Source organism: Pseudophryne corroboree, unplaced genomic scaffold (assembly GCF_028390025.1).
Source record: "Pseudophryne corroboree isolate aPseCor3 unplaced genomic scaffold, aPseCor3.hap2 scaffold_851, whole genome shotgun sequence".
Taxonomy (NCBI): domain Eukaryota; kingdom Metazoa; phylum Chordata; class Amphibia; order Anura; family Myobatrachidae; genus Pseudophryne; species Pseudophryne corroboree.
Window position 1 is genome coordinate 243,301 of NW_026970430.1, and position 22,023 is coordinate 265,323.

The window sequence follows — 22,023 nt, forward strand, 5'->3', positions numbered from 1 at the left end:
GGAACTCTCATCTTGGGACAACAACTGCAGGGAGAACATATATTTTCAGATGAACATGGGAGGGCAGAAGACTGCCTAATACTGAAGCACCCCCAAACAACAAACCAAATGCAACAACTAGTGCAAGCATTCCTGGGGGAAGGCCTGCCGCAGATGGATTTGCATATGGTGATGTCATCCAAGCAGTGGGTCAAAGTTGGCTTCAACCCTCGTCTGCATATGAAAAGAGAAAAGGGGCGTGCAGGGCATGGTGGCCTTTTGCGGCGCTTGGCTGACCCCTAGTTTGCATTAAACACCTCCACCCTCCTTTGGTGTGGGGCTCATGTTGGCTATGCCCCAGCCCCTGAAGCATTCAAGCTGATTTCTTGCAGCAGCTGGGCACTGTAACAGCTCCAGAGCTGCTCTGTAAGGCAAGTAAAAGGGTCTGGGCCCTGCAGCACTACCTGTAGTTCGCATTGTGCGTTGGAAGGCACAAAGTAAGCAGACAGGAGGAGAAGTCAGGATAGTGCGCAAGGGCATAGAAGGGAGCGGCTCAAGAAAAGAGAAGTGGAAACAGACAGCAAACTAGGCTGGAGAGAGACCTGAGACAAAGAGATCTGAATTATATGAGAGCCGACCAGGGGAAACACAAATTATACAGTCAAGTTTCCCACATTTGGGGAAATCGCAGGAGCAGCACACCCAGAGTGCAATGGGTTAGCCTTGCCCTGGGAGAAGCACCTTCATGATCATAGTATCTCACCTGGCAGGTAAGTAGGAGTTGGGCTAGAGCTGGGGAGGGTCGCTGCTCGGGTACCCCCCTGTAAAGTGAAGGAGATCCAACTAAGGCAGCACAAGGGAACTCTCGAAAGAAGAACAAGGCTAGAGGAAAATCTGAGACAAAGAAATCTGACTTTTACCAGAGCTGACCAGAGGAAAGCACAAACACAGTCCCCCACTACCACAAATAATGCAGCTGAGTTTCCCACATTTGGGGAAATCACAGGGGTCAGCATACCCAAAATGCAATGAATGAACCTCACCCTGGGAGAAAAATCTTCATGACCATGGTATCTCCTATGCAAAATAAGTATGATTTGGAATAGGGCTGGGGAGGGCCGCTGCTCATGCACATCTCTGTCAAGTAAAGGAGATTTAACTGAGGCAGCACAAGGGAACTCTCATCTGGGGACAACAACTGCAGGGAGAACACATATTTTCAGATGAACATGGGAGGGCAGAAGGCTGCCTAATACTGAAGCACCCCCAAACAACAAACCAAATGCAACAACTAGTGCAAGCATTCCTGGGGGAAGTTCTGCAGAAGACGGATTTGCATACGGTGATGTCATCCAAGCAGTGGGTCAAAGTTGGCTTCAACCCTCATCTGCATATGAAAAGAGAAAAGGGGCGTGCAGGGCATGGCGGCCTTTTGCGGTGCTTGGATGACCCCTAGTTCGCATTAAACACCTCCACCCTCCTTTGGTGTGGGGCTCATGTTGGCCATGCCCCATCCCCTGAAGCATTCAAGCTGATTTCTTGCAGCAGCTGGGCACTGTAACAGCTCCAGAGCTGCTCTGTAAGGCAAGTAAAAGGGTGTGGGCCCTGCAGCACTACCTGTAGTTTGCATTGTGCATTGGAAGGCACAAAGTAAGCAGACGGGAGGAGAAGTCAGGATAGTGCACAAGGGTATAGAAGGGAGCGGCTGAAGAAAAGAGAAGTGGAAACAGACAGCAAACTAGGCTGGAGAGAGACCTGAGACAAAGAGATCTGAATTATACGAGAGCCGACCAAGGGAAACACAAATTATGCAGTCAAGTTTCCCACATTTGGGGAAATCGCAGGGGCAGCACACCCAGAGTGCAATGGGTGAGCCTTGCCCTGGGAGAAGCACCTTCATGATCATAGTATCTCACCTGGCAGGTAAGTAGGAGTTGGGCTAGAGCTGGGGAGGGTCGCTGTTCGGGCACCCCCCTGTCAAGTGAAAGAGATCCAACTGAGGCAGCACAAGGGAACTCTCGAAAGAAGAACAAGGCTAGAGGAAGATCTGAGACAAAGAAATCTGACTTTTTCCAGAGCTGGCCAGAGGAAAGCACAAACACAGTCCCCCACTACCACAAATAATGCAGTCGAGTTTCCCACATTTGGGGAAATCACAGGGGTCAGCATACCCAGAATGCAATGAATGAACCTCACCCTGGGAGAACAATCTTCATGACCATGGTATCGCCTATGCAAAATAAGTATGATTTGGGATAGGGCTGGGGAGGGCCGCTTCTCAGGCACATCTCTGTCAAGTAAAGGAGATTCAACTGAGGCAGCACAAGGGAACTCTCATCTGGGGACAACAACTGCAGGGAGAACACATATTTTCAGATGAACATGTGAGGGCAGAAGGCTGCCTAATACTGAAGCACCCCCAAACAACAAACCAAATGCAACAACTAGTGCAAGCATTCCTGGGGGAAGGCCTGCAGCAGATGGATTTGCATATGGTGATGTCATCCAAGCAGTGGGTCAAAGTTGGCTTCAACCCTCGTCTGCATATGAAAAGAGAAAAGGGGCGTGCAGGGCATGGCGGCCTTTTGCAGCGCTTGGATGACCCCTAGTTTGCATTACACACCTCCTCCCTCCTTCGGTGTGGGGCTCATGTTGGCTATGCCCCAGCCCCTGAAGCATTCAAGCTGATTTCTTGCAGCAGCTGGGCACTGTAACTGCTCCAGAGCTACTCTGTAAGGCAAGTAAAAGGGTGTGGGCCCTGCAGCACTACCTGTAGTTCGCATTGTGCGTTGGAAGGCACGAAGTAAGCAGACGGGAGAAGTCAGGATAGTGCGCAAGGGCATAGAAGGGAGCGGCTCAAGAAAAGAGAAGTGGAAACAGACAGCAAACTAGGCTGGAGAGAGACCTGAGACAAAGAGATCTGAATTATACGAGAGCCGACGAGGGGAAACACAAATTATGCAGTCAAGTTTCCCACATTTGGGGAAATCGCAAGAGCAGCACACCCAGAGTGCAATGGTTGAGCCTTGCCCTGGGAGAAGCACCTTCATGATCATAGTATCTCACCTGGCAGGTAAGTAGGAGTTGGGCTAGAGCTGGGGAGGGTCGCTGCTCGGGTTCCCCCCTGTGAAGTGAAGGAGATCCAACTGAAGCAGCACCAGGGAACTCTCGAAAGAAGAACAAGGCTAGAGGAAGATCTGAGACAAAGAAATCTGACTTTTACCAGAGCTGACCAGAGGAAAGCACAAACACAGTCCCCCACTACCACAAATAATGCAGTCGAGTTTCCCACATTTGGGAAAATCACAGGGGTCAGCATACCCAGAATGCAATGAATGAACCTCACCCTGGGAGAACAATCTTCATGACCATGGTATCTCCTATGCAAAATAAGTATGATTTGGGATAGGGCTGGTGAGGGCCGCTGCTCAGGCACATCTCTGTCAAGTAAAGGAGATTCAACTGAGGCAGCACAAGGGAACTCTCATCTTGGGACAACAACTGCAGGGAGACCACATCTTTTCAGATGAACATGGGAGGGCGGAAGGCAGCCTAATACTGAAGCACCATCAAATATCAAACCATGGCCCTCATTCCGAGTTGATCGCTCGCAAGGCGATTTTAGCAGAGTTACACACGCTAAGCCGCCGCCTACTGGGAGTGAATCTTAGCTTCTTAAAATTGCGACCGATGTATTCGCAATATTGCGATTACAAACTACTTAGCAGTTTCAGAGTAGCTTCAGACTTACTCGGCATCTGCGATCAGTTCAGTGCTTGTCGTTCCTGGTTTGACGTCACAAACACTCCCAGAGTTCGCCCAGACACTCCCCCGTTTCTCCGGCCACTCCTGCGTTTTTTCCGGAAACTGTAGCGTTTTTTCCCACACGCCCATAAAACGGCCTGTTTCCGCCCAGTAACACCCATTTCCTGTCAATCACATTACGATCGCCGGAGCGAAGAAAAAGCCGTGAGTAAAAATACTTTCTTCATTGTAAAATTACTTGGCGCAGTCGCAGTGCGAATATTGCGCATGCGTACTAAGCAGAATTTCACTGCGATGCGATGAAATTTACAGAGCGAACGACTCGGAATGAGGGCCCATATGCAACAACTAGTACAAGCACTCCTGGGGGAAGGTCTGCAGCAGACGGATTTGCATACGGTGATGTAAATCCAAGCAGTGGGCCAAAGTTGACTGGAACCCTCATCTGCATATGAAAAGAGAAAAGGGGCATGCAGGGCATGGCGGCCTTTTGCAGTGCTTGGATGACCCCTAGTTCGCATTAAACACCTCCACCCTCCTTTGGTGTGGGGCTCATGTTGGCCATGCCCCATCCCCTGATGCATTCAAGCTGATTTCTTGCAGCAGCTGGGCACTGTAACAGCTCCAGAGCTGTTCTGTAAGGCAAGTAAAAGGGTGTGGGCCCTGCAGCACCACCTCTTGTTCGCATTGTGCGTTGGAAGGCACAAATTAAGCAGACGGGAGGAGAAGTCAGGATAGTGCGCAAGGGCATTCTTTTCTCTTAGTCCGGGGGCAAGGCTTCAAAATGGGGTCTGCAACGGAGGAGACACAGGGGGCGTGGTCACAGCAGCTTTTCTCTACAGTCTGCACCAGCAGGAGCCTACACCATTTTTTATGATCACGCTGAACTGCAGTGCGACTGCAATTACAGCATGGTCAAGAAGGGAGGCGTCATGCTGGGTGGCCATGCCCTGTCACTGTGCAGGAGCCAGCACCGCTCACACACTAGTCCCCGGGTGCAGCCCCCAACCCCCGGGACACCCGGAGCAACAAAATGTAGATTCAGGCCACCAGGCCACGCCCCTACCTATGAAACCATGCCTCCTTTTTACCATTGCGCTGTTTATCTGCGCGCACTGCATTACAATCTCCCTCGCCACCTCTCTGGGTGTCACCAGTGATAGTGACAACTCTGCCATGCTTGTAGCAGCTGGTCCTAAGATCTACGCCTCAAGCCCTGAGTGTTTGCCCTTGTGACTTGTTGATCATCATAGCGAAGCAGATGCTTACAGAAAACTGCAGGGGCTTAGATTGAAAATAAAAACAATTGATGGGTATAAGGTAGAGAGGAGCGGGTTCGGTTCTCCGAGAACCGAATTCCCCACGAACTCCACGTAGTTTACATTGGTCCGAGGCAGGCTCGGTTGTTCCTGCCTGACTCGGAAAACCTGAACAAGGGAAAATGTCATCATCCCGCTGTCAGATTCTCGTGAGATTCGGATTCCATATAAAGAGCTGCGCGTTGCTGCCATTTTTACTCGTGCATTGAAGAGAGAGCGGAGAGGACGTGGCTATGTTCTCTCAGTGGAAATCTCAATATCAGTGCTCAGTATCAGTGGTTACTTATTGCTGCTCAGTAATACTAGTAGTGTGTCTCTCCTGCTCAGTGTCAGTTCTCAGTAGTATCCTCATCAGTGCTCAGTATCACTGCTCATTGTCTTGTGCTGCATTGTGGTGCTCAGCATACTACAGTACATTACTAATAGTCCAGTGCTGCATCTTGCTGCTCAGTGTCAGTTCTAGTATCCTCATCAGTGCTCACTATCACTGCTCATTGCATTGTGGTGTTCTGTATACTACAGTAACATAGTAATATAGTATATATAGAGGAGCGGGTTCGGTTCTCCGAGAACCGAATTCCCGACGAACTCCACGTGGTTTACACTGGTCCGAGGCAGGCTCGGTTGTTCCCGCCTGACTCGGAAAACCTGAACAAGGGAAAATGTCATCATCCCGCTGTCGGATTCTCGCGAGATTCGGATTCCATATAAAGAGCTGCGCGTTGCCGCCATTTTTACTCGTGCATTGAAGAGAGAGCGGAGAGGACGTGGCTATGTTCTCTCAGTGGAAATCTCAATATCAGTGCTCAGTATCAGTGGTTACTTATTGCTGCTCAGTAATACTAGTAGTGTGTCTCTCCTGCTCAGTGTCAGTTCTCAGTAGTATCCTCATCAGTGCTCAGTATCACTGCTCATTGTCTTGTGCTGCATCGTGGTGCTCAGCATACTACAGTACATTACTAATAGTCCAGTGCTGCATCTTGCTGCTCAGTGTCAGTTCTAGTATCCTCATCAGTGCTCACTATCACTGCTCATTACATTGTGGTGTTCTGTATACTACAGTAACATAGTAATATAGTAACATATGGTAACATAGTTTTTGAGGTTGAATAGAGGCAAATTGCCCATCGTGTTCAACCTGTTTTAAGTTGTGATGATTCTACATACTTGCTGAATAATGTTTTATGACTAGTTAGCTACTATAACTCATGTTACCCCCGGATTAACCATGTTGATATTTTAAGTATTATAACCTTGGATAGCTTTTTCATTCAGAAATGTATCCATTCCTTTTTTAAATCCAATTACAGAGTCCGCCATTACCACCTTCCCTGGCAGGGAATTCCACATCCTGATTGCCCTAACAGTGAAGATCATAGTATCTCACCTGGCAGGTAAGTAGGAGTTGGGCTAGAGCTGTGGAGGATTGCTGCTCGGGCACCCCCTGTCAAGTGAAGGAGATCCAACTGAGGCAGCACAAGGGAACTCTCGAAAGAAGAACAAGGCTAGAGGAAGATCTGAGACAAAGAAATCTGACTTTTACCAGAGCTGACCAGAGGAAAGCACAAACACAGTCCCCCACTACCACAAATAATGCAGTCGAGTTTCCCACATTTGGGGAAATCACAGGGGTCAGCATACCCAGAGTGCAATGAATGAACCTCACCCTGGGAGAACAATCTTCATGACCATGGTATCTCCTATGCAAAATAAGTATGATTTGGGATAGGGCTGGGGAGGGCCGCTGCTCAGGCACATCTCTGTCAAGTAAAGGAGATTCAACTGAGGCAGCACAAGGGAACTCTCATCTGGGGACAACAACTGCAGGGAGAACACATATTTTCAGATGAACATGGGAGGGCAGAAGGCTGCCTAATACTGAAGCACCCCCAAACAACAAACCAAATGCAACTACTAGTGCAAGCATTCCTGGGGGAAGGCCTGCAGCAGACGGATTTGCATATGGTGATGTCATCCAAGCAGTGGGTCAAAGTTGGATTCAACCCTCGTCTGCATATGAAAATAAAAAAGGGGTGTGCAGGGCATGGCTGCCTTTTGCGGCGCTTGGATGACCCCTAGTTCGCATTAAACACCTCCACCCTCCTTCGGTGTGGGGCTCATGTTGGCTATGCCCCAGCCCCTGAAGCATTCAAGCTGATTTCTTGCAGCAGCTGGGCACTGTAACAGCTCCAGAGCTGCTCTGTAAAGCAAGTAAAAGGGTGTAGGCCCTGCAGCACTACCTGTAGTTTGCATTGTGCATTGGAAGGCACAAAGTAAGCAGACGGGAGAAGTAAGGATAGTGCGCAAGGCCATAGAATGGAGCGGCTTAAGAAAAGAGAAGTGGAAACAGACAGCAAACTAGGCTGGAGAGAGACCTGAGACAAAGAGATCTGAATTATACGAGAGCCGACCAGGGGAAACACAAATTATGCAGTCAAGTTTCCCACATTTGGGGAAATCGCAGGGGCAGCAAATCCAGAGTGCAATGGGTGAGCCTTGCCCTGGGAGAAGCACCTTCATGATTATAGTATCTCACCTGGCAGGTAAGTAGAAGTTGGGCTAGAGCTGGGGAGGGTCGCTGCTCGGGCACCCCCCTGTCAAGTGAAGGAGATCCAACTGAGGCAGCACAAGGGAACTCTCGAAAGAAGAACAAGGCTAGAGGAAGAACTGAAACAAAGAAATCTGACTTTTACCAGAGCTGACCAGAGGAAAGCACAAACACAGTCCCCCACTACCACAAATAATGCAGTTGAGTTTCCCACATTTGGGGAAATCACAGGGGTCAGCATACCCAGAATGCAATGAATGAACCTCACCCTGGGAGAACAATCTTCAAGACCATGGTCTCTCCTATGCAAAATAAGTATGATTTGGGATAGGGCTGGGGAGGGCCGCTGCTCAGGCACATCTCTGTCAAGTAAAGGAGATTCAACTGAGGCAGCACAAGGGAACTCTCATCTGGGGACAACAACTGCAGGGAGAACACATATTTTCAGATGAACATGGGAGGGCAGAAGGCTGCCTAATACTGAAGCACCCCCAAACAACAAACCAAATGCTACAACTAGTGCAAGCATTCCTGGGGGAAGGCCTGCAGCAGATGGATTTGCATATGGTGATGCCATCCAAGCAGTGGGTCAAAGTTGGCTTCAACCCTCGTCTGCATATGAAAAGAGAAAAGGGGCGTGCAGGGCATGGCGTCCTTTTGCGGCGCTTGGATGACCCCTAGTTAGCATTACACACCTCCACCCTCCTTCGGTGTGGGGCTCATGTTGGCTATGCCCCAGCCCCTGAAGCATTCAAGCTGATTTCTTGCAGCAGCTGGGCACTGTAACTGCTCCAGAGCTGCTCTGTAAGGCAAGTAAAAGGGTGTGGGCCCTGCAGCACTACCTGTAGTTTGCATTGTGCGTTGGAAGGCACGAAGTAAGCAGACGGGAGAAGTCAGGATAGTGCGCAAGGGCATAGAAGGGAGCGGCTCAAGAAAAGAGAAGTGGAAACAGACAGCAAACTAGGCTGGAGATAGACCTGAGACAAAGAGATCTGAATTATACGAGAGCCGACCAAGGGAAACACAAATTATGCAGTCAAGTTTCCCACATTTGGGGAAATCACAGGGGCAGCACAACCAGAGTGCAATGGGTGAGCCTTGCCCTGGGAGAAGCACCTTCATGATCATAGTATCTCACCTGGCAGGTAAGTAGGAGTTGGGCTAGAGCTGGGGAGGGTCGCTGCTCGGGCACCCCCCTGTCAAGTGAAAGAGATCCAACTGAGGCAGCACAAGGGAACTCTCGAAAGAAGAACAAGGCTAGAGGAAGATCTGAGATAAAGAAATCTGATTTTTACCAGAGCTGACCAGAGGAAAGCACAAACACAGTCCTCCACTACCACAAATAATGCAGTCGAGTTTCCCACATTTGGGGAAATCACAGGGGTCAGCATACCCAGAATGCAATGAATGAACCTCACCCTGGGAGAACAATCTTCATGACCATGGTATCGCCTATGCAAAATAAGTATGATTTGGGATAGGGCTGGGGAGGGCCGCTGCTCAGGCACATCTCTGTCAAGTAAAGGAGATTCAACTGAGGCAGCACAAGGGAACTCTCATCTGGGGACAACAACTGCAGGGAGAACATATATTTTCAGATGAACATGGGAGGGCAGAAGGCTGCCTAATACTGAAGCACCCCCAAACAACAAACCAAATGCAACAACTAGTGCAAGCATTCCTGGGGGATGGCCTGCAGCAGATGGATTTGCATATGGTGATGTCATCCAAACAGTGGGTCAAAGTTGGCTTCAACCCTCGTCTGCATATGAAAAGAGACAAGGGGCGTGCAGGGCATGGCGGCCTTTTGCGGCGCTTGGATGACCCCTAGTTCGCATTACACACCTCCACCCTCCTTCGGTGTGGGGCTCATGTTGGCTATTCCCCAGCCCCTGAAGCATTCAAGCTGATTTCTTGCAGCAGCTGGGCACTGTAACTGCTCCAGAGACGCTCTGTAAGGCAAGTAAAAGGGTGTGGGTCCTGCAGCACTACCTGTAGTTTGCATTGTGCGTTGGAAGGCACAAAGTAAGCAGACGGGAGAAGTCAGGATAGTGCGCAAGGGCATAGAAGGGAGCGGCTCAAGAAAAGAGAAGTAGAAACAGACAGCAAACTAGGCTGGAGAGAGACCTGAGACAAAGAGATCTGAATTATACGAGAGCCGACCAGGGGAAACACAAATTATGCAGTCAAGTTTCCCACATTTGGGGAAATCGCAGAAGCAGCACACCCAGAGTGCAATGGGTGAGCCTTGCCCTGGGAGAAGCACCTTCATGATCATAGTATCTCACCTGGCAGGTAAGTAGGAGTTGGGCTAGAGCTGGGGAGGGTCGCTGCTCGAGCATCCCCCTGTCAAGTAAAGGAGATTCAACTGAGGCAGCACAAGGGAACTCTCATCTGGGGACAACAACTGCAGGGAGAACACATATTTTCAGATAAAAATCTTGGTCATGCTCTGGTTTCTCTTCAGAACGAACAAATCTTTCGCCTTTTACTAAAGATTTCCGTGGAGAGGAGCAAAACCGAGTTTTATCTCAATTTTTGCATGCCCCATCTTTTTGGGGTTTCTTTTATCGGTTTAAAGATAGAATGAGTGTGCTTTAATGTAAGCTCATTTGCATAGAAATGACAGTAAATGTTTGTTTCTTTTCAAACAGAACTTTCTTGACCATGCTACTTGCTTGAAAGATCTGGGAGCACATGGAATACAGTACAAACCATGCTTATAGCAAGGAGAAGACAGGTGAGAAATCTGCTTTCTTTCAAATTGGGCGCTCACTTTGATCTGAATGAGGACTGCTGGCACGGCACTCAGGCGACAGGTGGAATCTTGGTCATGCTCTGGTTTCTCTTCAGAACGAACAAATCTTTCGCCTTTTACTAAAGATTTCCGTGGAGAGGAGCAAAACTGAGTTTTATCTCAATTTTTGCATGTCCCATATTATTGGGGTTTCTTTTATCGGATTAAAGACAGAACGAGTGTGCTTTCTTGTTAGCTTTAATGTAAGTATATTTGCATAACAATGACAATAAATGTCTGTTTCTTTTCAAGCAGAACTTTCTTGACCATACTAATTGCTTGAAAGATCTGGGAGCACATGGAAAAGAGTACAAACCATGCTTATAGCAAGGGGAAGCCTGGTGAGAAATCTGCTTTCTTTCTTTCAAATTGGGTGCTCACTTTGAGCTGAATGAGGACTGCTGGCATGGCACTCAGGCGACAGGTGGAATCTTGGTCATGCTCTGGTTTCTCTTCAGAACGAACAAATCTTTCGCCTTTTACTAAAGATTTCCGTGGAGAGGAGCAAAACTGAGTTTTATCTCAATTTTTGCATGCCCCGTCTTATTGGGGTTTCTTTTATCAGTTTAAAGATAGAACGAGTGTGCTTTAATGTAAGCTCATTTGCGTAGAAATGACAGTAAATGTTTGTTTCTTTTCAAACAGAACTTTCTTGACTATACTAATTGCTTGAAAGATCTGGGAGCACATGAAAAAGAGTACAAACCATGTTTATAGCAAGGGGAAGCCTGGTGAGAAATCTGCTTTCTTTCTTTCAAATTGGGTGCTCACTTTGAGCTGAATGAGGACTGCTGGCATGGCACTCAGGCGACAGGTAGAATCTTGGTCATGCTGTGGTTTCTCTTCAGAACGAACAAATCTTTCGCCTTTTACTAAAGATTTCCGTGGAGAGGAGCAAAACTGAGTTTTATCTCAATTTTTGCATGCCCCATCTTATTGGGGTTTTATTTTATTGGTTTAAAGATAGAACGAGTGTGCTTTAATGTAAGCTCATTTGCATAGAAATTACAGTAAATGTTTGTTTCTTTTCAAACAGAACTTTCTTGACCACACTAATTGTTTGAAAGATCTGGGAGCACATGGAAAAGAGTACAAACCATGTTTATAGCAAGGGGAAGCCTGGTGAGAAATCTGCTTTCTTTCATTCAAATTGGGTGCTCACTTTGAGCTGAATGAGAACTGCTGGCATGGCACTAAGGCGACAGGTGGAATCTTGGTCATGCTCTGGTTTCTCTTCAGAACTAACAAATATTTCGCCTTTTATTAAAGATTTCCGTGGAGAGGAGCAAAACTGAGTTTTATCTCAATTTTTGCATGCCCCATATTATTGGGGTTTCTTTTATCAGTTTAAAGACAGAACGAGTGTGCTTTCTTGTTAGCTTTAATGTAAGTTTATTTGCATAACAATGACAGTAAATGTTTGTTTCTTTTCAAACAGAACTTTCTTGACCATGCTACTTGCTTGAAAGATCTGGGAGCACATGGAAAACAGTACAAACCATGCAGTATCACAAGAGCCTTTATTTGATCTTTCATGAAGATAGAGCAGAATTGAGGACACGTCAACAATTTCTGCCGAAGGTGGTTCATCTTTCCACATGGTGCCTTTGGCCACTGACACCTTCGTTGAGTCAAAGTCTCTGGCTGTGGTCAGAACTTTGAAAATTTATGTCACCAGAACGGTTCAGATTAGGAAAACAGAGGCTCTGTTTGTCCTGTATGCTCCCAACATGATTGGGTGTCCTGCTTCCATGCAGACCATTATGCGCTGGATCTGTGGTAAGATTCAGCATGCTCATTCCACGGCAGGATTGCCGTTACTGAATTAGGTGAAGACCCATTCTACTAGAAAGGTGGGTTCATCCTGGGCAGCTGGTCGGGGAGTCTCGGCATTGCAACTTTGCCGAGCAGCTATTTAGTAAACACTTTTGCTAAGTTTTACAAGTTTGATACCTTGGCTGATGATAACCTCAAGTTGGGTCATTCGGTGCTGCAGAGTCGTACGCACTCTCCCACCCGTTCAAGAGCTTTGGTATAACCCCATGGTTCTTAATGTGACCCCAGCATCCTCTAGGTCGTATGAGAAAATAGGATTTTAATACCTACCGGTAAATCCTTTTCTCTTAGTACGTAGAGGATGCTGGGCACCCGTCCCAGTCCATACTGTGTCTGCAGTTATTACTTGTGGTTATACACATGTTGTGTTACGGTTCTGGTCAGCTTTTTGCTGCAATTGTTCATGCCGTTGGCTTGTGTTCTGTTGAATGCCACGTTCTGCGGCATGCTTAAGGTGTGAGCTGGTAAGATGCTCACCTTAGTTTAACTATAAATCCTTTCCTCGAAATGTCCGTCTCCCTGGGCACAGTTCCTATAACTGGAGTCTGGAGGAGGGGCATAGAGGGAGGAGCCAGTTCACACCCTTTGAAAGTCTTAAAGTGCCCATGTCTCTTGCGGATCCCGTCTATACCCCATGGTTCTTAATGTGACCCCAGCATCCTCTACGGACTAAGAGAAAAGGATGCCCTTGTGTACTATCCTGACTTCTCCTCCCGTCTGCTTACTTTGTGCCTTCCAACGCACAATGCGAACTACAGGTGGTGCTGCAGGGCCCACACCCTTTTACTTGCCTTACAGAGCAGCTCTGGAGCTGTTACAGTGCCCAGCTGCTGCAAGAAATCAGCTTGAATGCTTCAGGGGATGGGGCATGGCCAACATGAGCCCCACACCAAAGGAGGGTGGGGGTGTTTAATGCGAACAAGGGGTCATCCAAGCACTGCAAAAGGCCGCCATGCCCTGCATGCCCCTTTTCTCTATGGAATCCGAATCTCGCAAGAATCCGACAGCGGGATGATGACATTTTCCCTTGTTCAGGTTTTCCGAGTCAGGCGGGAACAACCGAGCCTGCCTCGGACCAGTGTAAACCACGTGGAGTTCGTGGGGAATTCGGTTCTCGGAGAACCGAACCCGCTCCTCTCTACCTTATACCCATCATTTTTTTTATTTTCAATCTAAGCCCCTGCAGTTTTCTGTAAGCATCTGCTTCGCTATGATGATCAACAAGTCACAAGGGCAAACACTCAGGGTGTGAGGCGTAGATCTTAGGACCAGCTGCTACAAGCATGGCAGAGGTGTCACTATCACTGGTGACACCCAGAGAGGTGGCGAGGGAGATTGTAATGCAGTGCGCGCAGATAAGCAGCGCAATGGTAAAAAGGAGGCATGGTTTCATAGGTAGGGGCGTGGCCTGGTGGCCTGAATCTACATTTTGTTGCTCCGGGTGTCCCGGGGGTTGGGGGCTGCACCCGGGGACTAGTGTGTGAGAGGTGCTGGCTCCTGCATAGTGACAGGGCATGGCCACCCAGCATGACGCCTCCCTTCTTGACCATGCTGTAATTGCAGTCGCACTGCAGTTCAGCGTGATCATAAAAAATGGTGTAGGCTCCTGCTGGTGCAGACTGTATGTGCGCGCAGGAAGCCGCCACCATTTTTGTGATCACAGCGGCTGAATGTGATGTCATACAGCCGCTGTGACCACGCCCCCTGTGTCTCCTCCGTTGCAGACCCCATTTTGAAGCCTTGCCCCCGCACCGCTCCATCCCTGACTTGGAAATGGAGTGTTGCTGACCCACCTCTCCCCCCCTTCCCCGCCCCGATTGACAGGCAGAGGCGATCACATTCTCTGCGGGGTGCCGCAGAAAATGCAGGCACATGCGTATGCTCTTAGCAATTTTTGCAGTTGGATCGCTTATTGTGATTGCAATCCAACCTGAATCAGGCCCTATTACCTATCACAATGCGCTGCGGGCAGTACAAAATTGGGTTAATATAGGAGAAAAACCCCCAGACCTGTGCTCCTTAACTGTACCTGGTGGCTAGTGGAGCGGCTGCCCAGTAATCAGTGTCCACCGCAGTGCGCACACGGCCCACCCCCTACGGCCTCGCTCCCCTTCATCAGCGGCCTCGTGATCCGGAAGGGTGGTGTGTGTGTGACTGACCTTAGGATGAAACCGGAGCCTCCGCTGCAGTGACCCAGCAACCAGGGCACGGGAGTATACAGCGCCGCTGGGAGTGATGAAGCTGCAGTAAAGATGTCTATTAGACCTAGCCTGCTGCAGCCCTTGTAGATTCTCATAAAACAAGTTCTTCTTTTCTTGTCAAAATTAATAGCTAAGAATAGGCTGCCTGAGGCAGGCCCCTGTTAATTGGCCTGCTACTGAAGGCACCAACTACAAACTGAGCTCCCTGTTCATGGAAGCGGGGTTATAGAGGAGAATGCACTGAGCTTCTTGGGAACAGTCAAAAGCTTTGAGCCGGTTGGTGCCTCAGATCAAGATCCTACTCTACACCCCAATGTGAATCCTTGTGGAGTCCAGTGTACCCCACAGAAGAAATGAATGTGTCACACCCATTGGCAGCAACCTTAGAATAGCTGCTGACGGGCACAATTGAGAAAGGAAGGGGGGGGGGACATTTGAATCCAGCACATAGATGCAATTCAAATATGTAATTTGTACCTTCCTATTTTAAAATATAATGGATGAACCTCACCCTGTGAGAACAATCTTCATGATCAAGAGATCTAATATGTAAAATAAGTATGAGTTGGGATAGGGCTGGGGAGGGTGGCAGCTCGGGCAGCCCCTCCCCCGTCAAGTTAAGGAGATTCAACTGAGGAAGCACAAGGGAACTCTCGTCTGGGGACAACAACTGCAGGGAGACCACATCTTTTCAGATGAACATGGGAGGGCGGAAGGCTGCCTAATACTGAAGCACCATCAAATATCAAACCATATCCAACAACTAGTACAAGCATTCCTGGGGGAAGGTCTGCAGCAGAAGGATTTGCATACGGTGATGTCATCCAAGCAGTGGGCCAAAGTTGGCTGGAACCCTCATCTGCATATAAAAAGAGAAAAGGGGCATGCAGGGCATGGCGGCCTTTTGCAGTGCTTGGATGACCCCTAGTTCGCATTAAACACCCCCACCCTCCTTTGGTGTGGGGCTCATGTTGGCCATGCCCCATCCCCTGAAGCATTCATGCTGATTCGGATTCCATAGAGAAAAGGGGCATGCAGGGCATGGCGGCCTTTTGCAGTGCTTGGATGACCCCTAGTTTGCATTAAACACCCCCACCCTCCTTTGGTGTGGGGCTCATGTTGGCCATGCCCCATCCCCTGAAGCATTCAAGCTGATTTCTTGCAGCAGCTGGGCACTGTAACATATAAAGAGCTGCGCGTTGCTGCCATTTTTACTCGTGCATTGAAGAGAGAGCGGAGAGGACGTGGCTATGTTCTCTCAGTGGAAATCTCAATATCAGTGCTCAGTATCAGTGGTTACTTATTGCTGCTCAGTAATACTAGTAGTGTGTCTCTCCTGCTCAGTGTCAGTTCTCAGTAGTATCCTCATCAGTGCTCAGTATCACTGCTCATTGTCTTGTGCTGCATTGTGGTGCTCAGCATACTACAGTACATTACTAATAGTCCAGTGCTGCATCTTGCTGCTCAGTGTCAGTTCTAGTATCCTCATCAGTGCTCACTATCACTGCTCATTGCATTGTGGTGTTCTGTATACTACAGTAACATAGTAATATAGTATATATAGAGGAGCGGGTTCGGTTCTCCGAGAACCGAATTCCCGACGAACTCCACGTGGTTTACACTGGTCCGAGGCAGGCTCGGTTGTTCCCGCCTGACTCGGAAAACCTGAACAAGGGAAAATGTCATCATCCCGCTGTCGGATTCTCGCGAGATTCGGATTCCATATAAAGAGCTGCGCGTTGCCGCCATTTTTACTCGTGCATTGAAGAGAGAGCGGAGAGGACGTGGCTATGTTCTCTCAGTGGAAATCTCAATATCAGTGCCCAGTATCAGTGGTTACTTATTGCTGCTCAGTAATACTAGTAGTGTGTCTCTCCTGCTCAGTGTCAGTTCTCTGTAGTATCCTCATCAGTGCTCAGTATCACTGCTCATTGTCTTGTGCTGCATTGTGGTGCTCAGCATACAACAGTACATTACTAATAGTCCAGTGCTGCATCTTGCTGCTCATGTTGGCTATGCCCCAGCCCCTGAAGCATTCAAGCTGATTTCTTGCAGCAGCTGGGCACTGTAACAGCTCCAGAGCTGCTCTGTAAGGCAAGTAAAAGGGTGTTGGCCCTGCAGCACTACCTGTAGTTTGCATTGTGCGTTGGAAGGCACAAAGTAAGCAGACAGGAGAAGTCAGGAAAGTGCACAAGGGCATAGAAGGCAGGGGCTCAAGAAAAGAGAAGTGGAAACAGACAGCAAACTAGGCTGGAGAGAGACCTGAGACAAAGAGATCTGAATTATACGAGTAGCCGACCAGAGGAAACACAAATTATGCAGTCAAGTGTCCCACATTTGGGGAAATCGTAGGAGCAGCACACCCAGAGTGCAATGGGTGAGCCTTGCCCTGGTAGAAGCACCTTCCTGATCATAGTATCTCACTTGGCAGGTAAGTAGGAGTTGGGCTTGAGCTGGGGAGGGTCGCTGCTCGGATACCCCCCTGTCAAGTGAAGGAGATCCAACTGAGGCAGCACAAGGAAACTCTCGAAAAAAAACAAGGCTAGAGGAAGATCTGAGACAAAGAAATCTGACTTTTACCAGAGCTGACCAGAGGAAAGCACAAACACAGTCCCCCACTACCACAAATAATGCAGTCGAGTTTCCCACATTTGGGGAAATCACAGGGGTCAGCATACCCAGAATGCAATGAATGAACCTCACCCTGGGAGAACAATCTTCATGACCATGGTATCTCCTATGCAAAATAAGTATGATTTGGGATAGGGCTGGGGAGGGCCGCTGCTCAGGCACATCTCTGTCAAGTAAAGGAGATTCAACTGAGGCAGCACAAGGGAACTCTCATCTGGGGACAACAACTGCAGGGAGAACACATATTTTCAGATGAACATGGGAGAGCAGAAGGCTGCCTAATGCACCCCAAACAACAAACCAAATGCAACAACTAGTACAAGCATTCCTGGGGGAAGGTCTGCAGAAGACGGATTTGCATACGGTGATGTCATCCAAGCAGTGGGCCAAAGTTGGCTGGAACCCTCATCTGCATATGAAAAGAGAAAAGGGGTATGCAGGGCATGGCGGCCTTTTGCGGCGCTTGGATGACCCTTAGTTCGCATTAAACACCTCCACCCTCCGTCGGTGTGGGGCTCATGTTGGCTATGCCCCAGCCCCTGAAGCATTCAAGCTGATTTCTTGCAGCAGCTGGGCACTGTAACAGCTCCAGAGCTGCTCTGAAAGGCAAGTAAAAGGGTGTGGGCCCTGCAGCACTACCTGTAGTTTGCATTGTGCGTTGGAAGGCACAAAGTAAGCAGACAGGAGAAGTCAGGAGAGTGCACAAGGGCATAGAAGGCAGCGGCTCAAGAAAAGAGAAGTGGAAACAGACAGCAAACTAGGCTGGAGAGAGACCTGAGACAAAGAGATCTGAATTATACGAGTAGCCGACTAGAGGAAACACAAATTATGCAGTCAAGTGTCCCACATTTGGGGAAATCGTAGGAGCAGCACACCCAGAGTGCAATGGGTGAGCCTTGCCCTGGGAGAAGCACCTTCATGATCATAGTATCTCACCTGGCAGGTAAGTAGGAGTTGGGCTAGAGATGGGGAGGGTCGCTGCTCGGGCACCCCCCTGTCAAGTGAAGGAGATCCAACTGAGGCAGCACAAGGAAACTCTCGAAAAAAGAACAAGGCTAGAGGAAGATCTGAGACAAAGAAATCTGTCTTTTACCAGAGCTGACCAGAGGAAAGCACAAACACAGTCCCCCACTACCACAATTAATGCAGTCGAGTTTCCCACATTTGGGGAAATCACAGGGGTCAGCATACCCAGAATGCAATGAATGAACCTCACCCTGGGAGAACAATCTTCATGACCATGGAAACTCCTATGCAAAATAAGTATGATTTGGGATAGGGCTGGGGAGGGCCGCTGCTCAGGCACATCTCTGTCAAGTAAAGGAGATTCAACTGAGGCAGCACAAGGGAACTCTCATCTGGGGACAACAACTGCAGGGAGAACACATATTTTCAGATGAACATGGGAGGGCAGAAGGCTGCCTAATACTGAAGCACCCCCAAACAACAAACCAAATGTAACAACTAGTAAAAGCATTCCTGGGAGAAGGTCTGCAGAAGACGGATTTGCATACGGTGATGTCATCCAAGCAGTGGGCCAAAGTTGGCTGGAACCCTCATCTGCATATGAAAAGAGAAAAGGGTTATGCAGGGCATGGCGGCCTTTTGCGGTGCTTGGATGACCCCTAGTTCGCATTAAATACCTCCACCCTCCTTCGGTGTGGGGCTCATGTTGGCTATGCCCCAGCCCCTGAAGCATTCAAGCTGATTTCTTGCAGCAGCTGGGCACTGTAACAGCTCCAGAGCTGCTCTGTACGGCAAGTAAAAGGGTGTGGGCCCTGCAGCACTACCTGTAGTTCGCATTGTGCGTTGGAAGGCACAAAGTAAGCAGACGGGAGAAGTCAGGATAGTGCGCAAGGGCATAGAAGGGAGCGGCTCAAGAAAACAGAAGTGGAAACAGACAGCAAACTAGGCTGGAGAGAGACCTGAGACAAAGAGATCTGAATTATACGAGAGCCGACCAGGGGAAACACAAATTATGCAGTCAAGTTTCCCACATTTGGGGAAATCGCAGGAGCAGCACACCCAGAGTGCAATGGGTGAGCCTTGCCCTGGGAGAAGCACCTTCATGATCATAGTATCTCACCTGGCAGGTATGTAGGAGTTGGGCTAGAGCTGGGGAGGGTCGCTGCTCGGGTACCCCCCTGTCAAGTGAAGGAGATCAAACTGAGGCAGCACAATGGAACTCTCGAAAGAAGAACAAGGCTAGAGGAAGATCTGAGACAAAGAAATCTGACTTTTACCAGAGCTGACAAGAGGAAAACACAAACACAGTGCCCCACTACCACAAATAATGCAGTTGAGTTTCCCACATTTGGGGAAATCACAGGGGTCAGCATACCCAGAATGCAATGAATGAACCTCACCCTGGGAGAACAATCTTTATGACCATGGTATCTCCTATGCAAAATAAGTATGATTTGAGATAGGGCTGGGGAGGGCCGCTGCTCAGGCACATCTCTGTCAAGTAAAGGAGATTCAACTGAGGCAGCACAAGGGAACTCTCATCTGGGGACAACAACTGCCGGGAGAACACATATTTTCAGATGAACATGGGAGGGCAGAAGGCTGCCTAATACTGAAGCACGCCCAAACAACAAACCAAATGCAACAACTAGTACAAGCATTCCTGGGAGAAGGTCTGCAGAAGACGGATTTACATACGGTGATGTCATCCAAGCAGTGGGCCAAAGTTGGCTGGAACCCTCATCTGCATATGTTGAAGATACAATTTGTGAATTGCATTTAACACTATCTCCCTTTCCTGGGGAGAAGATGGTAGGGCCGATTTGAAAAACCGGCGAGGAGGCACCTCTTCGAATTTCAGCTTGTAACCCTGAGAAACAATTTCTATTGCCTAGGGATCCACCTGCGAATGAACCCAGATGTGGCTGAAAACTCGAAGACGTGCCCTCAACTGGGCGGACTCCTTTAGCGGAGCCCCAGCGTCATGCGGTGGATTTTGTAGAGGCCGGGGAGGACTTCTGTTCCTGGGAACTAGCTGTGTTGTGCAGCTTCTTCCCTCTGCCCTTACCTCTGGCAAGAAAGGACGCACCTCGTACTTTCTTGTTTCTCTGTGATCGAAAGGACTGCATTTGATAATGTGGTGCTTTCTTAGGCTGTGAGGGAATATAAGGCAAAAAATTTGATTTACCAGCTGTAGCTGTGGAGACTAGGTCCGAGAGACCTTTCCCAAACAATTCCTCACCCCTGTAAGGTAAAACCTCCATATGCCTTTTTGAGTCGGCATCACCTGTCCATTGCCGGGTCCATAGGACTCGTCTAGCAGAAATCGACATAGCGTTTATTCTAGAACCCAGTAGACTAATGTCACTTTGAGCATCTCTCATATATAGGACAGCATCTTTTATATGCCCTATGGTCAATAACATAGCATCCTTATCTAGGGTCTCAATCTCTGCTGATAAGGTATCTGTCCATGCTGCCACCGCGCTACAACCCCGGCCGACGCAATTGCCGGTCTGAGTAAGGTACCAGAATGTGTGTAAATGGACTTTAGGGTAACCTCCTGCTTGCGGTCAGCAGGGTCCCTGATGGTAGCCGTATCCTGGGATGGCAGCGCTACCTTTTTGGATAAGCGTGTCAATGCTTTATCCACCCTAGGGGAGGATTCCCACCGTATCCTGTCCATTGGCGGGAAAGGATACGCCATAAGAATCCTTTTGGGAATCTGCAGCTTTTTGTCTGGAGATTCCCAAGCTTTTTCACATAATTCGTTCAACTCATGTGAGGGGGGAAAGGTTATCTCAGGTTTCTTTCCCTTATACATGTGTACCCTCGTGTCAGGGACAGGGGACTCTGTGATGTGCAAAACATCTTTTATTGCAATAATCATATATCGAATACATTTAGCCAATTTTGGCTGTAACTTTGCATCATCGTAGTCGACACTGGAGTCAGAATCTGTGTCGGTATCTGTGTCAACTATTTGGGATAGTGGGCGCTTTTGAGACCCCGAAGGTCCCTGCGACATAGGGACAGGCATGGGTTGACTCCCTGACTGTTCCCTAGCTTCAGCTTTGTCTAATCTCTTGTGTAATAAGTTTACATTAGCACTTAAAACATTCCACATATCCATCCAGTCAGGTGTCGGCGTTGTCGATGGAGACACCACATTAATTTGCTCCTGCTCCTCTCTAGGAGAGCCTTCTACCTCAGACATGTCGACACACGTGTACCGACACACCATACACTCAGGGAATCCTCTTATCTGAGGACAGTTCCCCAACAAGGCCCTTTGGAGAGACAGAGAGAGAGAGTATGCCAGCACACACCCCAGCGCTATATGACCCAGGAAAAAAACACAATAATTTTATGTTTACCCAGTAGCGCTGTATTTCCATATATATATGCGCCTAATTATGTGCCCCCCTCTTCTTTAAGACCCTCTTTCTACCGTGGTATAAGCAGGGGAGAGTCCGTGGAGCTTCCCCTCAGCGGTGCTGTGGAGAAAATGGCGCTGGTGAGTGCTGAGGGAGAAGCCCCACCCCCTCAGCGACGGGCTTCTGTCCCGCTCAAATATAGTAAAAAAATGGCGGGGGCTCTTATATATATATACAGTGCCTAGCTGCATATATATTTATTTTGCCAAAGAGAGGTCTATATTGCTGCCCAGGGCGTCCCCCCTGCGCCCTTCACCCTTACACTGACTGCCGTGTGTGAGGTGTATTGGAGCAATGGAGCACAGCTTTACTGCTGTGCGTTACCTCAGTGAAGATCATGAAGTCTTCCGCCGCCTCTGAAGTCTTCTTTTCTTCTCATACTCACCCGGCTTCTATCTTCCGGCTCTGCGAGGGGGACGGCGGCGCGGCTCTGGGACGGACGGCGAGGGTGAGACCTGCGTACCGATCCCTCTGGAGCTAATGCTGTACAGTAGCCTAAGAAGCAGAGCCTATCAACTCACAGAAGTAGGTGTGCATCTCTCCC

At 48.8% G+C, this 22,023-nt stretch overlaps 21 non-coding genes and 2 pseudogenes across 21 annotated transcripts; 5 read left to right on the top strand and 18 right to left on the bottom strand.

The window, feature by feature from the left end:
• Positions 1–615: 615 nt before the first annotated feature.
• LOC135043103 (U1 spliceosomal RNA) lies at positions 616–757 on the bottom strand (annotated as a pseudogene).
• A 152-nt stretch (positions 758–909) lies between these two features.
• Positions 910–1,073, bottom strand: LOC135043152 (U1 spliceosomal RNA). The gene has a single exon (XR_010236155.1). It is a non-coding gene; the product is annotated as a U1 spliceosomal RNA (small nuclear RNA).
• Positions 1,074–1,747: 674 nt separating this feature from the next.
• On the bottom strand, positions 1,748–1,910 carry LOC135043067 (U1 spliceosomal RNA). Its single transcript, XR_010236092.1, has one exon. It is a non-coding gene; the product is annotated as a U1 spliceosomal RNA (small nuclear RNA).
• A 152-nt stretch (positions 1,911–2,062) lies between these two features.
• Positions 2,063–2,226, bottom strand: LOC135043168 (U1 spliceosomal RNA). Its single transcript, XR_010236170.1, has one exon. It is a non-coding gene; the product is annotated as a U1 spliceosomal RNA (small nuclear RNA).
• Positions 2,227–2,924: 698 nt separating this feature from the next.
• Positions 2,925–3,060, bottom strand: LOC135043107 (U1 spliceosomal RNA; annotated as a pseudogene).
• A 152-nt stretch (positions 3,061–3,212) lies between these two features.
• LOC135043148 (U1 spliceosomal RNA) lies at positions 3,213–3,376 on the bottom strand. Its single transcript, XR_010236151.1, has one exon. It is a non-coding gene; the product is annotated as a U1 spliceosomal RNA (small nuclear RNA).
• Positions 3,377–6,616: 3,240 nt separating this feature from the next.
• Positions 6,617–6,780, bottom strand: LOC135043144 (U1 spliceosomal RNA). The gene has a single exon (XR_010236147.1). It is a non-coding gene; the product is annotated as a U1 spliceosomal RNA (small nuclear RNA).
• Positions 6,781–7,451: 671 nt separating this feature from the next.
• LOC135043109 (U1 spliceosomal RNA) lies at positions 7,452–7,614 on the bottom strand. The gene has a single exon (XR_010236120.1). It is a non-coding gene; the product is annotated as a U1 spliceosomal RNA (small nuclear RNA).
• Positions 7,615–7,766: 152 nt separating this feature from the next.
• Positions 7,767–7,930, bottom strand: LOC135043151 (U1 spliceosomal RNA). The gene has a single exon (XR_010236154.1). It is a non-coding gene; the product is annotated as a U1 spliceosomal RNA (small nuclear RNA).
• Positions 7,931–8,601: 671 nt separating this feature from the next.
• Positions 8,602–8,764, bottom strand: LOC135043104 (U1 spliceosomal RNA). Its single transcript, XR_010236117.1, has one exon. It is a non-coding gene; the product is annotated as a U1 spliceosomal RNA (small nuclear RNA).
• A 152-nt stretch (positions 8,765–8,916) lies between these two features.
• LOC135043163 (U1 spliceosomal RNA) lies at positions 8,917–9,080 on the bottom strand. The gene has a single exon (XR_010236166.1). It is a non-coding gene; the product is annotated as a U1 spliceosomal RNA (small nuclear RNA).
• A 671-nt stretch (positions 9,081–9,751) lies between these two features.
• Positions 9,752–9,914, bottom strand: LOC135043075 (U1 spliceosomal RNA). Its single transcript, XR_010236099.1, has one exon. It is a non-coding gene; the product is annotated as a U1 spliceosomal RNA (small nuclear RNA).
• Positions 9,915–10,058: 144 nt separating this feature from the next.
• LOC135043126 (U5 spliceosomal RNA) lies at positions 10,059–10,174 on the top strand. The gene has a single exon (XR_010236130.1). It is a non-coding gene; the product is annotated as a U5 spliceosomal RNA (small nuclear RNA).
• Positions 10,175–10,444: 270 nt separating this feature from the next.
• Positions 10,445–10,560, top strand: LOC135043128 (U5 spliceosomal RNA). Its single transcript, XR_010236132.1, has one exon. It is a non-coding gene; the product is annotated as a U5 spliceosomal RNA (small nuclear RNA).
• A 286-nt stretch (positions 10,561–10,846) lies between these two features.
• On the top strand, positions 10,847–10,962 carry LOC135043127 (U5 spliceosomal RNA). Its single transcript, XR_010236131.1, has one exon. It is a non-coding gene; the product is annotated as a U5 spliceosomal RNA (small nuclear RNA).
• A 274-nt stretch (positions 10,963–11,236) lies between these two features.
• On the top strand, positions 11,237–11,352 carry LOC135043134 (U5 spliceosomal RNA). Its single transcript, XR_010236137.1, has one exon. It is a non-coding gene; the product is annotated as a U5 spliceosomal RNA (small nuclear RNA).
• A 275-nt stretch (positions 11,353–11,627) lies between these two features.
• LOC135043139 (U5 spliceosomal RNA) lies at positions 11,628–11,743 on the top strand. The gene has a single exon (XR_010236142.1). It is a non-coding gene; the product is annotated as a U5 spliceosomal RNA (small nuclear RNA).
• Positions 11,744–16,720: 4,977 nt separating this feature from the next.
• Positions 16,721–16,884, bottom strand: LOC135043114 (U1 spliceosomal RNA). The gene has a single exon (XR_010236124.1). It is a non-coding gene; the product is annotated as a U1 spliceosomal RNA (small nuclear RNA).
• A 151-nt stretch (positions 16,885–17,035) lies between these two features.
• On the bottom strand, positions 17,036–17,199 carry LOC135043108 (U1 spliceosomal RNA). The gene has a single exon (XR_010236119.1). It is a non-coding gene; the product is annotated as a U1 spliceosomal RNA (small nuclear RNA).
• Positions 17,200–17,863: 664 nt separating this feature from the next.
• On the bottom strand, positions 17,864–18,027 carry LOC135043082 (U1 spliceosomal RNA). The gene has a single exon (XR_010236106.1). It is a non-coding gene; the product is annotated as a U1 spliceosomal RNA (small nuclear RNA).
• Positions 18,028–18,179: 152 nt separating this feature from the next.
• On the bottom strand, positions 18,180–18,343 carry LOC135043173 (U1 spliceosomal RNA). The gene has a single exon (XR_010236175.1). It is a non-coding gene; the product is annotated as a U1 spliceosomal RNA (small nuclear RNA).
• A 671-nt stretch (positions 18,344–19,014) lies between these two features.
• On the bottom strand, positions 19,015–19,177 carry LOC135043081 (U1 spliceosomal RNA). The gene has a single exon (XR_010236105.1). It is a non-coding gene; the product is annotated as a U1 spliceosomal RNA (small nuclear RNA).
• Positions 19,178–19,329: 152 nt separating this feature from the next.
• LOC135043169 (U1 spliceosomal RNA) lies at positions 19,330–19,493 on the bottom strand. Its single transcript, XR_010236171.1, has one exon. It is a non-coding gene; the product is annotated as a U1 spliceosomal RNA (small nuclear RNA).
• Between the last annotated feature and the right edge of the window lie 2,530 nt (positions 19,494–22,023).